The sequence below is a fragment of the Phocoena sinus genome, chromosome 15, assembly GCF_008692025.1.
Source record: "Phocoena sinus isolate mPhoSin1 chromosome 15, mPhoSin1.pri, whole genome shotgun sequence".
NCBI lineage: Eukaryota > Metazoa > Chordata > Mammalia > Artiodactyla > Phocoenidae > Phocoena > Phocoena sinus.
Genome location: NC_045777.1, coordinates 87,689,081 through 87,703,853, shown reverse-complemented (window position 1 = coordinate 87,703,853; position 14,773 = coordinate 87,689,081). Strand labels below are relative to the sequence as shown.

The following is a 14,773-nucleotide window of genomic DNA, read 5'->3' as shown; positions in this document are numbered from 1 at the left end:
GGCCAGCCCTGCCCCTCTGAGCCACGCAGGGGGGCACTGCACCGGCCACCAGGCCCTAAGTCCCAGGGAAGGGTCAGGGCTGGGGATTGGCCAACACTGACCCCCCGAGGGAGGCCAGCAGGTTGGGCAGGTCTGGCAAGGGAATGGAAGGGTCAGAGGCATCTGCCCCCAGGGTGGATGCAACCCCCCCCCCCCCATGGCTCCCACTGTCACTAGGACACGGTGGTGTCCTCCAAATCCAGGTCCAGGCCCCTGCTGCCCAAGCACCCTATGGGGTGCTGGCTGCTTCCCCGAGGCTAAGCCTGGTCACACAAGAGACGGGAGCCAGGTCCCACTCCCTGAGGGCTCTTGGGGTACTCCGCAGGCCCAGTGATGGCCCGAGGTGCCCCTGTTCCCACGGAAGGGCACAGGAAGGAGGCTGGAGGGGGACATGGCCAGGGCTCTAGCGTGGGCCTGGGAGGGAGGGGGCGTGGACCCCGGCAGTCCCATGGAGGGGGGCACCTGAAGGGTCCAACTGCCTCTCCTGGGGCTGCTGGAACATCCAGCGTTAAGGATCTAGGTCTTGCATTAGGCACGGACTCTGGAAACTACAAAAAGAGCTTCTTTCAATCACTCTCGCTTTGGCCGGTGGTGCCCCTGACATGGCAGTGGGGGGAGCCCACACTCCGTGGCCCCCGAGAGGAGCTGTTTGGAGCCATGAGGCCCAGGGGCCAGGCAAGATACAGGGGCGCGGCAGCCAGGGGAGCTGGGGGCCCGGGGCAAACGCTGAGCTAACTGGACTCAAGAAAAGCTGGAAACACGTTTACAGGTGAATCTCCTAAACTTTAAATGCTGGCTATTCCAACTAAACAACGTACGCTACCGGGCCAAACCCTGGTGTGGACCACGTGCGGAAGCCAGCACCTCTGACCCCCTGGGCTCTGCACACCTGCCCAAGCCCCAGGGACGGTCCCCCTGTGGGACCTGTGTCCTTTTCCTAAACTCACTCGGGCCTGGGGGCCCCCGCCCCTCCCGCTGGTACTGCTGGCGGGGGGGACAGCCCACGAAAACACCAAGACCATCTGGAAGGAACACAGGAGTCCACAACCGCAGCCAGTGAGGGCCCTTCTGGGGACCAAGTTTCAGGGAAAGGAGAAGCCTCACCCCCAGAGAGCCCCGCGGACCACAGCCACCCCGGGATTCCCCACAGGCCAGGCCCACTCCTGGGGAAGGCCTGGGGGCAGCAGGGTCAGTGCTGTTAACACGACTGCTCTCTGGAACACAGACCCCGTCTCCCCAACTTAGCACAACCATGGGGAACTGACCGCTGGGGTCTCCTCGGAAGCACCGCACCGCGCTGCTGCTCCAGACAAAACACAGGCCCTCACACGAAGTGAGGTGAAAACTTAAGTTTCAGCAACATATTCCCCTCCCCAATTAGAGCTCTTCAGGGCTATGTTTCAAAGGGCACAAAAACAAGTCAACCTGTGTGGAAGACCTCTGGCAGGATGTGCACCCAAGCTGATAAGCCACGGCCACCCTGGAGGGCCCCGAAGGACCCTGGAGGACCGCGGAAGGCCCTGGCGGGCCCTGGAGGACCATGGTGGAGCCTGGAGGGCCCTGGAGGTCCAGGCACAGATTGCATCCACGCATGGGCGTCTGCACGCACCGTATCACACGGGCGATTAACGGCGCGTTTAGCACTTAAACCCTCACCGGCTTCTGGGCAACATAGGCACTGAGTACATCCAGGAAATGCACCAAATAAACAACAAAACAAAAGGAAACGTGCTGACTTCTTACGGAAATAGCGACACAGAGAAAACACAACTACATGAAGGAAGCATCCAGCCCCGTGACTCTGGGCAAGAGACACAGAGCAGAAGCGGCATGACCTTGATTTGGAAAGGCTTCCACGGGCTCAGTTCAGGCAGAGAACCCTCTGCTTTGAAGGACAGGCTCGGGTCCTTCAGGCCAGGAGGCCCATCAGCCCCTGTCCACAAGCAGGGCGCCTGGACCCCTGGCGGGCCTCGTGCTCTGGCCACCGGCCCTGCCCTGACCCCGAGACAGGCAGTGTCACTGGCCACACCCCAGCGGAACCAGAGACTGAAAACCCACAACCCTGCCCCTATAGGAGGACCCCGGGGAGCCCGGGGGTCCTGCAACTTCAAGGCACTGGAAGCACCGGCAGAATGTGCAGGGGGACCCCCCTCTCCCTTCGTGATCCCTCGAAGCGAGGCTGGCACCGACCACTGGCGCCACAGGCTGGACTTCAGTCTCCAGTTCCTTCGTTGAGGACTGGCCAGGAATGCAGATGAAAATGGGACACACTGGAAGGACGGTCACCGTGGGACCGCTGCCACCACGGGAGGACCCCTTGCCTCGTACCTCCCCAGCCACTTCCGTGATGGGGACAGGGAGTAGCACCACAGCCTCGGTCCCTGGCCTGTGGGCACGGGGCCATCAGGAGACACTGACAGGGCAGGCGTCCTGCAACGCTCCATCGACCGGGCACAAGTGGCCCCCCGTCCCCACTGCCTTGTGAGGGTGTCCCAGGTTACAAACGGGCCTCTCTTCCAACCACCTTTTTCCTTCCCTCCAGTCTCAGGGAGCAAAGTCTTCTGCTATGAACCAAGGCTGACCCAGGAGGGTGGGGCAGGCCCGGCACAGGCCCGGGAGGGCACAGAGGAGCCCGTCTACTAGATGGGTCGGTTCTCCTTCTCTGGGGTCCTCCTGCACCCCGACCACGTGTTAGGCTTTCAGGTGAGGCTTTCTCGAGTTGTGTGTGCGTTTGGAGGTGGGCGGTCCTGGGGACCCCTCTGTCCCAGTGTGGTTCCCCCCAGGGCCTCTCAGGCCCCACTCCGGGAGGGGCGCCTAGACAACCACGACCTCCCCGACCTCCCGCATGGGCTCCCACTGGCCTGGCTCAGACCCTCTAATCAGCTCCTGCCCAGGGCTCTGAACTGGATTCGCCCGGAGGCCCCAACACACAGGAAGGGGTGGGGGTCTGGCTCTCCACTCTGGGGGTCATGGGTCTGTGGGGGAGCCAAGGAAGGAAAGGTCAGCTGGGGTGGCCTGAGACGGGCCATGTTTGGGGGGCCCCTGCTGCCTCGTGCTCACAGGTTACACTACACAGCTGCGGGGAACAGTGTAGCCCGGGAGGGGGTCTCCTGCCTGCAGACCCTCTGGTCCCCCACCAGCTCAGGAGGAGAAGCGCGGGGAGCCAGGCCATTCTCTCCGCCTCCGAGCTCAGGCCCAGAGCCAGGTCCTGCTCAGCTGGGAGGCGGGGGGCGGGGGGGGGGGGGTGGGCTGGGACGACTGACAGCGGGATCTCTGATCCTGATGCCAGCAGAGCTGGGGGAGCCCCAGGGGCGTGGGCTCAGAGGGCCCAACACGGTGGGGAGAGGGCAGTGCCCTCCTACTTCAGAGCATGGAACTCAGTGTCGGGGTCCAGCTTCCCTTCTCTCACCCGGCAAGCGCCACTGGGCAGTGGTGGCCGCGGACCTGCTTTCATGAGGAGCCTGCACCTGGCTGGAGCCAGCAGGGCAGGGACCACCCCCCGGGTGGAACTTCCCGGCCGGGGTCGGGGGGGCTGCTCCTTGCTGACCACTGACACACGGGGACAGGGTCATCGGCCAGCCTGCTGACAGCGGAGGCCGGGGTGGGGCCCCTAACCCACCCACTCTGTCCAGGCGAAACCCATCAACCACAGAATTAGGGGACTAGAAAGGTGTGCGTTAAAAATCCTTGCCAGTGAAACGTAAGCCTGAACCAGGCATGAGCTGTAAGGCGTGACCTGACCCCAGTGTGAGGGCTGGGTTTAGGGTCGAAGTGACCCTGAGGCGGCGGGGGCAGGGGCCCGGGCCGCACAAGCAGTCCAGTCACTCGGCTCAGCTGTCTGTCCACAGGCCACACAGCGTCCCCAAGGGCACGGCAACTCTCCAGAGGTGGTCAGAGCGCAGGTCCCCGCCAGGCACCCCCCCCAGAGTGATCCTTAACCACAGGTCTCTGTCCAAACACCGCTGAGGCCAGAAGCACCGGCTTCTCTCCCGGAAGTCCCATGGAGCCGGATGAACCTTGAAGCGACGGGAGCTCAGGGGTGGAAGGGAGGGCACCTAAGAGGAAACTGGTCCCAGACTTGGCGCCTCCCCAGGCCACACAGCCCCTTCTTCCTTCCGCTTCTGAAGCCAGGCATCCGCGGGCAGGACGCCCAGTCCCCGCCTGCAGCTCCTTTGAGACACTGCTTCAGCTTGAAAACTAAACCTTAATCAGGACCATTGCTGCAATTATTAAAAGTCAAAAGGGAAACTCATGGTAGCCAATCAATTCCTTTTTCCTTTCCTGAAAATGATGAAGAACAAAAGAGGGAGTGTTTCCTATAATATTTAAATAAAACTTTGTGTTTTGAAATAACTAGACGCAACTTGAAGGCAACACAGACGCCATGAGCCTTCCCCCCCCCCCGGCTTCCCTGCAGAACAAGAGCAGAAACACACAGGAGACACTAAGATGTCAGTTACGAATTATTAGACTCTTTAAACGCTCATTCCCCCAACCTGTGAGTGATGCTGAGTTTCCTCTGCTAATTCAGAAATAGAAACAGTGGTATGTACCCTCTTCATTTTATTTGCAGTACTCTGATTAAAACTAGACCAATTCCAGGGAGTTCCCTGGTGGCCTAGCGGTTAGGATTCCGGGCTTTCATTGCTGCGGCCCGGGTTCAATCCCCGGTCAGGGGACTGAGATCCCACAAGTCTCGCAGCTCCGCCAAAAAAAACCAACCCAATTCCAAACAACTTCAGAAAGCACGCACACAACGCAGGACGCTGCTCTGATCAACCCAGCGAGCGGCTGGGCCGGGCAAGCAGGGACGCTGCGAGCGCTGTGGGCCGTGGGTGACGGGCCCGGTGCCCTGCAGAGCTGCCGCTGCTGCTGCCGGTGCCGGTGCTGAGGCAGACACGGGCTCTGGCCTCAAGGAGCGCACGGCCGGAGGTAAGTGAGCTCCTGGAGGACAGGGACAGCGGCTGCCCCGGGCTGAGCGGCCGTTCAGAGCAGGGCACAGCTCCTCCATCCAGATGCTGCAGACACCAGACGTTTTCAAATGCCTGAACCAGGATACACAAGCACAGGGGCCCACGCTGAAACAGATACCAGATCACAAAATACAGCCTCCGCGCTTCATTACCGCACCAGGGCAGATCCACGTGAGGTGACACTGTGAGAGGTCCCCGTACAGTACATGAAAGCCTGGCCCCGCCCCCCAGGGCCACTGTGATCTGCTGTCAACACGCACAGCACAAGGAAACGCTCAACCCCAGTGGGTCCCAGAATCAGTGAGATGGAGCCCTCCCAAGAATCCTGCCCAGCGCCGCCCCGTCTGCAGCCCTGGGCTCTACCACCACACAGCACCTGGGAGGAAAGGCGTCATTTCCCTGGCCCACGTCTCTCCCCTTCCCAGCCCATCACCCCCTGGTCCCCTTCCACGTGGGTCTTGGACGTTACCGAAACCGTCAGACCCTCTTGGCCAGAAACACACGCGGATCCCGCTGGAGCCCAGCTCCTGGGTTACAGAGGAGGAGGTGAGGGCTTCAAGGGGTGGGGGGGTCGCCACGGCCACGGCCCAGGTGGGGGGCTGTGCCGCCGAGGGACGGTGGCCCCTGCAGACAGGCCAGGGCTCTGGGAAAGGTCTTCCACATCAACCGTTTCAAAGCCTGTGGCCTTGGCTGCCGGCAGGACCTGCCCCCCACCTGGGCTGGAAACACTGGCCCTTGTCAGAGACCAGCTTCAGAACAAAAAACTCTGAGCACGGCTGCACGCTCAGCGGGCCGGGGGCATCGGCGACCAGAAGACTTAACTTCCATTCTGCTTCTCTTGTAACCCAAGGATTCATATGAACGTGTGTTACGTGCCACCGGGCACTTGAAAAGCCAGAAGACACACGAAACACAGATCGGGGTGCCAAAGCCAGGGAGTAGATGACCACCCAGAGCCTCAGCCTGAATGACGGCAGGACTCCTGGCTCTCCCGAGGCCGTGCTGTGATGACCAGCCTATAAAACTCTCTCAAGGTCCCCCAGAGCCTCAGCCTGGATGACGGCAGGACTCCTGGCTCTCCCGAGGCCGTGCTGTGATGACCAGCCCTATTAAACCCTCTCAAGGTCCCCCAGCGCTTCAGCCTGGATGACGGCAGGACTCCTGGCTCTCCCAAGGCCGTGCTGTGATGACCAGCCCTATTAAACCCTCTTAAGGTCCCCCAGCGCTTCAGCCTGGATGATGGCAGGACTCCTGGCTCTCCCAAGGCCGTGCTGTGATCAACTTCTCATCTCCTCTGGACGGGGGTTCCGGTCAGCAAGGACAGCCTCTCTGCAAGGCCCACACCTGCAAGATGGGGGGGGGGGGGGGCGGGCAGGACCCCCTCTGGCCTGTAGACAGCAGGAGGCCTGGTTTAACTGCCCTGAGACAGGAACCGTGTTTACAGAGATCAGATTCGTTTCTGGAAGCAGAAAATCCTGAGACCTTTACTCATTTTACCTTTTCACAGGCTGTCCATCCGTTCCTGCCCGTGGATGGACAATGGAGCAAAGCCAGGCTACAGCTTCGGGGGAGAGCCAGGATGGGGGAGATCCCTCGGCTCCCTTCAGAGGCTGCGGTCTAGGGAGGAGCCGGGGGGAGAGGCCGCAGGGACAACGTGGTCAAAGGAGAGCCAAAGCCAGTAGGTGCACGGGCAGGTCAGCACCGGCACGCGAGGCCCAGGGCCCAGACGCGGGAACCCGGTGCACCCAGCACCTCCCCCACCAGGCACCGTGTCCGACAAGCCCGGGCCTGGGGCCTCGGGGGACACAGGCTGAGCTGTGGCCGAGCTGCCGCAGGCGTGGGGGAAGGGTGAGGAGCACCCGGCTCAGGTGTAACACTGGCACCACAGGCTGGGGGCGGGGTGGTCACGTGCTGCTGAGGTGCGGCACGGGGACCTCAGGGCCACTGAGGTCTTAGCTGAGACCCCAGACCCCACGGCAGAGGAGGCAGGAGAACAGAGAAGACGCAGCACATTCCATCAGGGAGAGCTCCAGCCCAGCAGGAACGAAGCTGGTAGGAGGGCCACACGATCTACCCCTCCCCTGGTACCACTTCCATTTCCAGAGCAGCTACCCGGCTTCCCCATGAGCCCCGGGGCGGGGGTGGGCTGAGGAGGTCCACCGATTCTTCTTACCAGGCATTTATGGGGGGCGGCTTTCATTGGCTGACTTTTAGCAGGAACCTGGCTCCTACACACCCAGTCTTTAAGGCCTCCTGAGGACAGGAAGAGACTGTCACCCACCCCCACTGCCCACTGGAGACCTTCATTCACAGCCCCAAGGTCTCCCACCAGCAGGCCCAGGACAGTGGCCCAGGGCCAGGACCCCACACCCCCTCCTAGCTGCAGACGGCACAGGCCTTCCTGGCCCCCAGATCACAAGGGCCACCGGCTCTCACTGCTTCCCAGAATCTCGGCTAAGCTTTTGGGTTGATCTCGCCCACACGCAGGGAGCAAACAGGCCCTGGCTGGCTGGCCTCTGCAGGAGCTCTGATGTCCACACGCAGGACCGGCCCATGGGCCCTCCTTGGTTCTAGGCAGGAGAATGATGTACAACCCTCCCCATCACTTTCGCTGCTGAGAGGCCAACACAGCTTAGGGCCCAGCTGCACTCTGCACGGTCAACAGCCTAATGTGGACTGTCCCGTTATCGGAAGGCAAAGGTCACACAGGTCTGCTTCGTGTATTCAGAGAAGCTGCCCCCAGCTCTGCAGGCCCCGGCCACGCCCACCTCCTCCCTACAAGCTGCTGCTTTCCTTCCATCTTTGGAAACGTGTGACTGACCAGGAGTTCAGGCTGCATTTTGTGTGTAACCTGGAAATGCAGTTCCGGGAGATGGACAGCCAGCGTGGGCAGAGCCGAGCGGAACATCAAGCGAACGAGCTGCGAGTCTAGACGTAACGTTTAACACACAGAGAGCGTAACTTCCAGCAACTTCTGAAAGACTAGCAGACAGTCGTTCCTAATCTGACAGTACTGATCTTGCCATTTTAATGAAAATCATATTCTGAACGCATGAAAAGCATACCATAAGACCACACAGACCTCTCTCCCCCATACTCGAGGTGGGCCTGGGGCGCCAGGCTTCCCACAGCGTCCGACACTGCTTCCCTCAAAGCAAAAACAATCCCACTTTTGCTCAAGATTTTCAATTACGTTTTCACCCCGTGTCAACCCAGCAGACTCTGGACTGTCTTCCCCAGCGGCTTCTGCGCCTTGCGTCCTTGGGAGAGAAAACTGCACGACCGGGCACACAGTGGATATACCCGTTTGGGGCCGCATCCTAACCCACCTCCACCGCGGGCCTTACAGGGGCCCAGCTGCCCTCCAGCCCCACAGGCACCAGGCTGCAGGCTCTTCAGTCAACAAAACAAGTTAGTGGCTCCAAAAGAAGGAAACAGGAAAATCCAAAGGCTTCGTTAAACGTGCATGTAGCACCTCACGATGTCAGCTCCATCCGCTGTGCTCCATCCGCTGTTAAGTGTAACTTCCAAAGTCATTTCATCACACTAGGAAAATAACCCCCACACTTTGTAAGAATTCCTTAGTGTAACAATGAATTAAAAAACTAAACACTCACATTGCCAAGCAAAGAGCTACGCATACCCAGATAATTTCACAAGCAAAATGGTAGATGCCCTGGTGGGTTCCGCCCCCAAGCCCTGACACTCAATGCGCTCCGTGGCGGTGGACCTTGCAGGGCTAAGGCCTCCGGCTATAAAGGCCCCGAAGGCGGGTCGCCAACGGTGATGACAGCCCAGCCTGGGGGAGGGGGCAGCGACGTGGTCCAGACCACTCCACGCTCTTACAGAGAGAAGGTGGGGCCGGCAGAGCCCAGGGGACTGGCGTGGGTCCCGGGATGGAAGAAGCAGCCCACGGTCGGCGGGCACCCAAGGCCTCGCCCGGGGAGAGGGAGGCGCGGCGCGTCGAGTCGCGTCTCAGAGCCCCGGCCCCACGCAGCCTGTCCGCGGTTCGGGACCCCGGGCCCGGAAGGCGGGGCGCTCCGAACCCTCTCGTCCGAAAGCGGGACTAAGCGGGCCGGGCCCCTCCTCCTCCCCGCCCCCACCCCGGTTTCGGGACTCCAGGGCGCCGCCGAGCCCCCGCCCCGCCCTGCAGGACGGACCCCCGCGCCCCCCAGCCCCCACGGCCCACTCCCAGCCCGGCGCACTGACCTCCGCGTCCCAGGCCGCCAGGTGTGGCAGCCCCCGCGCACTGCGCATGTCACGCCGGCTGGGCTCGGCTGGAACCAGATCCAGCCGGCTGGGCGGTGACGCAAGCACGCGGCTGGGCGTGTGGGCGGGACTCCTGGCGGGGCGGGGTCAGGAGGTGGGCGGGGTGGGGTCAGGAGGTGGGCGGGGTCGCCCCTGCACGGGGTTTGGGGGGCGAGGACCACCCCTCCCCTCCAGGCCGAGTGGGCGGCGACTGCTGCGCGGCCCCGGGCGGGGGAGGGGGAGGGGAGGAGGAGGACCTCCGGGCCAGGAGGAGGATCTCCGGGCCAGGGGAAGGCCCAGCCCAGGGCACCGGGCACTTCCCGGCCCACAGCTCGGCCGCCGAGTGGCAGACGCTGAGCCCCCGCCCAGGGGTCTGCCTGTGGCTCTCCTCACGGTGCGGTGGCCCGGGCTCCCTGGCAGGTCCCCACAGGGGAGGCAGGAAAACCACGCGGTGCAGTTAACACGAACGCGTCTGCCGACCACCGGCTCGGTCCCCACCCCCCATCTCCACCCCCTGCAGCCGGGTAACCTGGCCTGCTGTCTCCTCCCAGGGCGTCTGCGCATGCGCTTCCCCTGACTGGAGCGCTCACTTCCAGCGCCTGTCAACCCTCAGCTTCGGGGAAGCCTTCTCTGCCTCACCCGCTGAACCCGCTGTGTAGAGCCCCTAGAGCTCCACCCCCTCAAACTGAGCTCCACAAGCGTAAGGCCGGGTCTGCCCACCGCAGACCCACCCAGCAAAAAGCAGGTGCTCAATAAAGGCTCACGGAGTAAATGAATGAAGGTGTCCTTCTCCTAAGACAATACTGCAAATCAATTTTCATAGTCCGAGGAAAGCCACGCTCCCGCAGCCGGAGCCTGCTGAACCCGCCCAAGGCCTGCAGCAGGCTCTGGAGGCGGGGCTGGTTTGGGGGCGGGGGGGGGGGGGGGGGGGGCTGCTCCGGCACCCTGGCGTGAGGACACGCTGTCCCCTGGGTGCTGAGGCCGTGCGCTGGCTGGCGGGTGTGGGTGTCCCAGCTTCCCAGCCCGATGAGGACCTCCCAAGGTCCCAGAGCCAAGACTGCATCTTTCTGTGCGTTTCCTCTTGGCCGTTTCCCCAGCACCCAAGGCTGGTCCACACACAGAGGCTCCTCAGGAGTGCTGCTAGGGACAGGGACAGGGACAGGCACGAGGCGGGGGCGGGGGCCAGAGCTGGGTGGGGGAGGAGAGTGGAGGACAGGGCAGGGACTCGCTGGCCCACCAGCACAGTCGCACCTCTGTGACCCTGTTTAAGCCCTGGGGACGCTGGCGTCCGCATTCTCACTTTACAGATAAGGAAACCGAGACTCAGAAATGCTAACACAAAGCCACGAGCCAGTCTCGTGGAATGGACTTCACTTGGGGTCTTCCGAGTCCTAGAGGATCTGCGTGCTGATTTCCCAGTGCATTTCCTGTGCCAGCCCTGCAACCCAAGAACCCCCAATCTGGTTTCTTCACGGTACTATTCTGGTGACTCTAATGGGCCACCGTGGGAGGCTGGACAAAGGAGAGAGCAGGAGGGGAAGAGCTGGCCTGGGGCAGGGTGAGGGGCGGACACCGCACACAGGGACACGCAGCGCAGAGGGAGCTTCGTGCCCGTTTGTCTCACGCTCCCAGCCGCCCTGTTACCTACGCTGTGCAGACGAGGTAAAGGGTGTGAAACGGGCCGGGTCTGCCGCTCCCGACCCAGCTCCTTCCCAGGCCCTTCTCTGCCCAGGGACCCGCCTGCAGGACACACTCTGTCCCCGCAAGCCCTCACACAGAGGCAGGTGAGGCTCACCCCCAGAAGGTGCTGCTGGGCTGTGCTACCCCCTGGTTGTCTGTCCCTGGCCTGTGTCAGACAGCAGCAGGCACAGGGCCACTCAGTGCACCCTGGGGCTACCTGTAGGGACCCCAAGAGAAAAGGCGCTTGGTTCAGCCCCGAGGGCCTTCGTGGCCAGGGTCCAGCTGGTGGAGCGGGACGGTGTGGCTGAGAGGCCTGCCTGCCATGTGGCCCCGGCTGCAGCACACTGGGTCTACCCCTGAGGGGCCACAGAGGCCCTAGAACCCCATGCAACTTGGCCCAGCAGCTCCTGGCCAGGAAGCGTGGCTACATAACAGACCTGGATGCATTCCACATACATTTGTTAAGCAACATCTTCACATGAGATGTTTTTCTAAGTGCTAAGCTTACTGTGGGGAACGCCTGCTACCACAAACCATGTTCCAGTGCCCCCACAACTCATATATCATAATGCTACTGCCCACCCCGCGATGGCACTAGGAGGTGGGGCCTTTGGGAGGTAAGTAGATCCCGAGGATGGGGGCCGCGTGAAGGGGATCAGTACCTTCATAAGAGAGGGCACTGGCTGTCACTAAGAGAGCTAGCTCCTCACCCCTCCACCACGTGAGGACACAGCAAGGAGATTGGGGAAGAGAACCCACTGGACACCAAAACGGCCAGTGCCTTGGTCTTGGGCTTCCAGCCTCCAGAACCATGAGAAAGGCATTGGTTCCTTATAAGCCACCCAGCCTATGGCATTTTGTGATAGCAGCCTGAACTAAGACCCCCCTGCCATAGTTAGACTGCCCCGAAAGGCTATAACACTAAGGAGGAAAACTAGGGACAACAGAGAGTCGGTTGACTTACATTTTGTCATTTAAAATGGCTGGAGGAGGACGGAGGTCAAGGAGACAGCGTCAGGACAGTGACACCTGAGACCCAGAGGTGAGGGCACAGCCGTGGATATTTGGGAGAGAAGTGGTCCAGGCAAAGGGAGCAGGCAGCCACATCCCGGGGAGGGGGCACAGAGGCCCACGTGAAGCAGAGGAGAAGCCAGGATGGCTGGGGGTGTGGGGGGCGGAGTGGAACAACTCTGCCGAGCTGGTGTTCCAGAAGCATGGAATTGCCACCAAACCCTCCCCCGAGGCAGTAAGAACAAGCTCTCGAAACCAGCACCCCAAGATCATGGGGATCATTCTGAGTCATTCCGCAAAGAATAAATATGTCCCACGCAGATACTATTAGCCGGGACGTCCAGCTGATCAGCAAGCCCAGTGTTCCCGGGCTTGGCGCCTCCTGAGAACCGACCACTGGTGAAATCACAGGAAACGCTGCAGGGGGTTTGGAACACCCACCTGGATGCCCACATCTGCTCGCAGCCCCCAGAGCTCCCGCACAAACCCCTTCCCTCACACGTGGCCCCGCCAGCGGGTCAGGCCCTGCTTGGAAGCATTTGGCGGGTGGAAATCGTGAGTGCGCGTGTGAGTACGGGGGGGAGCCCCAGCCCCAGCGGAGCAGGGTCCGCCGTCGGCCACAACAAGAGGAAGCAAAGTGCTGCTCAAGGTCTTGGTGCAGCCGGCCCGCCAGCCCCTCCAGGGACGGCCATCGCAGGGCCTGGCTGTCACTAAAGCTATCGCAGGCCTGACTCCAGAACCTTGTGTCCAAGCCCAGATGGTTTCGCTGGAATTCTATTAAACACTTAAGGAGGAATTAACACCAATTTTATATAAGCTCTTCCAGAAAACGGAAGCAAAGGAACCATTTCCCAGTCTGCTCTGGGAGGCCAGTGTTACCTTGCCACCAAAGCCAGACAAAAATAGTACCAAAGGAAAAAGAATGAAAAAGAGAGTAAAATATAGACCAAAATCTCTCATAGATGTAAATGCAAAAATCCTACTCAGCAACATATTAAAAAAAATTATACACCATGACCAAGCAGAGTTTATCGCACAGATGCAAGGCTGGTTCAGTTTTCAAGAATCAATCTAATAAACCCATCATATCAACGGGCTGAAGAATAAATATCACATGATCATATTAGCTGATGCAGAAAAAGCGTGTGACAAAATTCAAAACTCATTTATGATATACATTCTCAGAAAACTAATAATAGAGGAGAGCTTCCTCAACTTGGTACGTAACATGTAAAACTGCCCCCTCCCCCCACCAGATTGGGAACAAGGTGAGGAGACCCACCCTCACCACTGCTATTCAACACAGCACTACATGTTCCAGCCAGGGCAAGAAAGCAAGAAAGTACAAGCGAAGGCACTCGGATTGGAAAGGAAGAAATACAACTGTCTATATTTACAGATGGCATGACGGTCAACACAGAAGAGCCCAAGGAATCAACACACTTTTCCCCTGTGTATGTCTTATTACTGCAGCACGGTTTGTTGAAAAGACTCTCCACTGAATTACTTTTACACCTCTGCCGAAAATCAAGGTGCGGATGTGGGACAGTTTCTGGGGTCTCTATTCAGATCTGTGTCTCTCCCTCCATTAATACCACACTGTTTGTTTTTGCTTACCATTAATAAACAGAGATTTATATGGAAATTTCTAAACCTGCCATAAGTGGCACTTGCCAAGCCCTAGGCCCACCCTCCTCACCAAGCTCCAAGGAGCAACAGTCCTTCCCACCTCTCCCCTTCACCTCCCCCTGCCTTCCACCAAGCATGCCCACCCACACCTCAGGCCACGGCAGAGAACTAGAGTGCGGTCTCCCTCTAGGAGGCATTACCCCTGGGCCCAAGAGCCTGGGTGGCAGCCCTCCGGCCTCCCAGGAGATGATGGCGGCCAGAGGTGCTTGCATAGGGTTAGGAAAGAGAATAAGGAAGGAGGCACCTGAAAAACCCCAACTTACCCCTGAACAAAAGCTCCTGCATGGAAAAACCTGCTCCATGAAGAGTGCAAATGCCCAAAGGGTACGGAAAACCAGCAGCAAGGCTGGGCTGGTAGGAACGGCACCGCACTGCCATGTTAAATTTCAGTTTCAGCGTTCATGGCGAACGCACAGAAATACAGTTGACTTCTGTATGTTGATCTTGCGTCCTAAAATCTACTGCATGTCTCAGTGATGGCCATCCATCCAAGGCAGAGGGAGCAAGGCCATGGGTGGGGAACCAGCCTGCACGAATGTCCAGCATCTAGCCTCGGCCCTGAGCCCACGCTTTTCTGTATAGGGGAGCCTGCCAGACCCAGCCCCCATCATTTCCACAGGTCACGTGGGGTAAAACCCGCCACCCCCACCCACCCTCCTCTGAGTCCTCGGGCAGGATCCTGGCACGGGGCAGACTGCCTTCCCCACATGGCTCGGCCAGACCTGGGCCTGGGACCCTTCACTGTAGCGGGGATGGTGCCCTGGCTTCTGGGGCCACGCCTGAACGGCAGGTGGCCAGCAGACTCCGGGATGCCCCCAGCGCGGGCTGCTGAGAGGAAACCCCAGGCCATGCACCCCTCCAGCGACCCTGCTCCTGCTCTCCAGGAAGCACTGTGTCACGTGCACTATTTTTTTAGATTAAGTAATTAATTAGTTTAATTTATTTTTGGCTGTGTTGGGTCTTCATGGCTGCACGTGGGCTTCCTCTAGTTGCCGCGAGCAGGGGCTACTCTTCGTTGCGGCGCGCGTGCTTCTCATTGCGGTGGCTTCTCTCGTTGCAGAGCACGGGCTCTAGATGTGTGGGCGTCAGTAGTTGTGGCGCCCGGGCTTAGCTGCTCCGTGGCATGTGGGATC

General features: G+C 60.2%; 1 protein-coding gene and 1 long non-coding RNA gene across 3 annotated transcripts in view; both read right to left on the bottom strand.

Annotated features, from left to right (window-relative positions):
• The window catches only part of C15H7orf50 (chromosome 15 C7orf50 homolog), a 98,726-nt gene that overhangs the window by 9,083 nt on the left and 74,870 nt on the right, over positions 1–14,773 (bottom strand). The window lies entirely within an intron of this gene.
• On the bottom strand, positions 4,390–9,253 carry LOC116740586. Of its 2 annotated transcripts, none has more exons than XR_004345914.1 (4): positions 9,222–9,253; positions 8,342–8,558; positions 7,186–7,940; positions 4,390–6,629 (listed from the first exon to the last, which is right to left on the bottom strand). It is a non-coding gene; the product is annotated as an uncharacterized LOC116740586 (long non-coding RNA). The 2 variants fall into 2 exon arrangements; XR_004345915.1 differs by having other exon boundaries at positions 4,420–6,629; positions 7,186–7,265.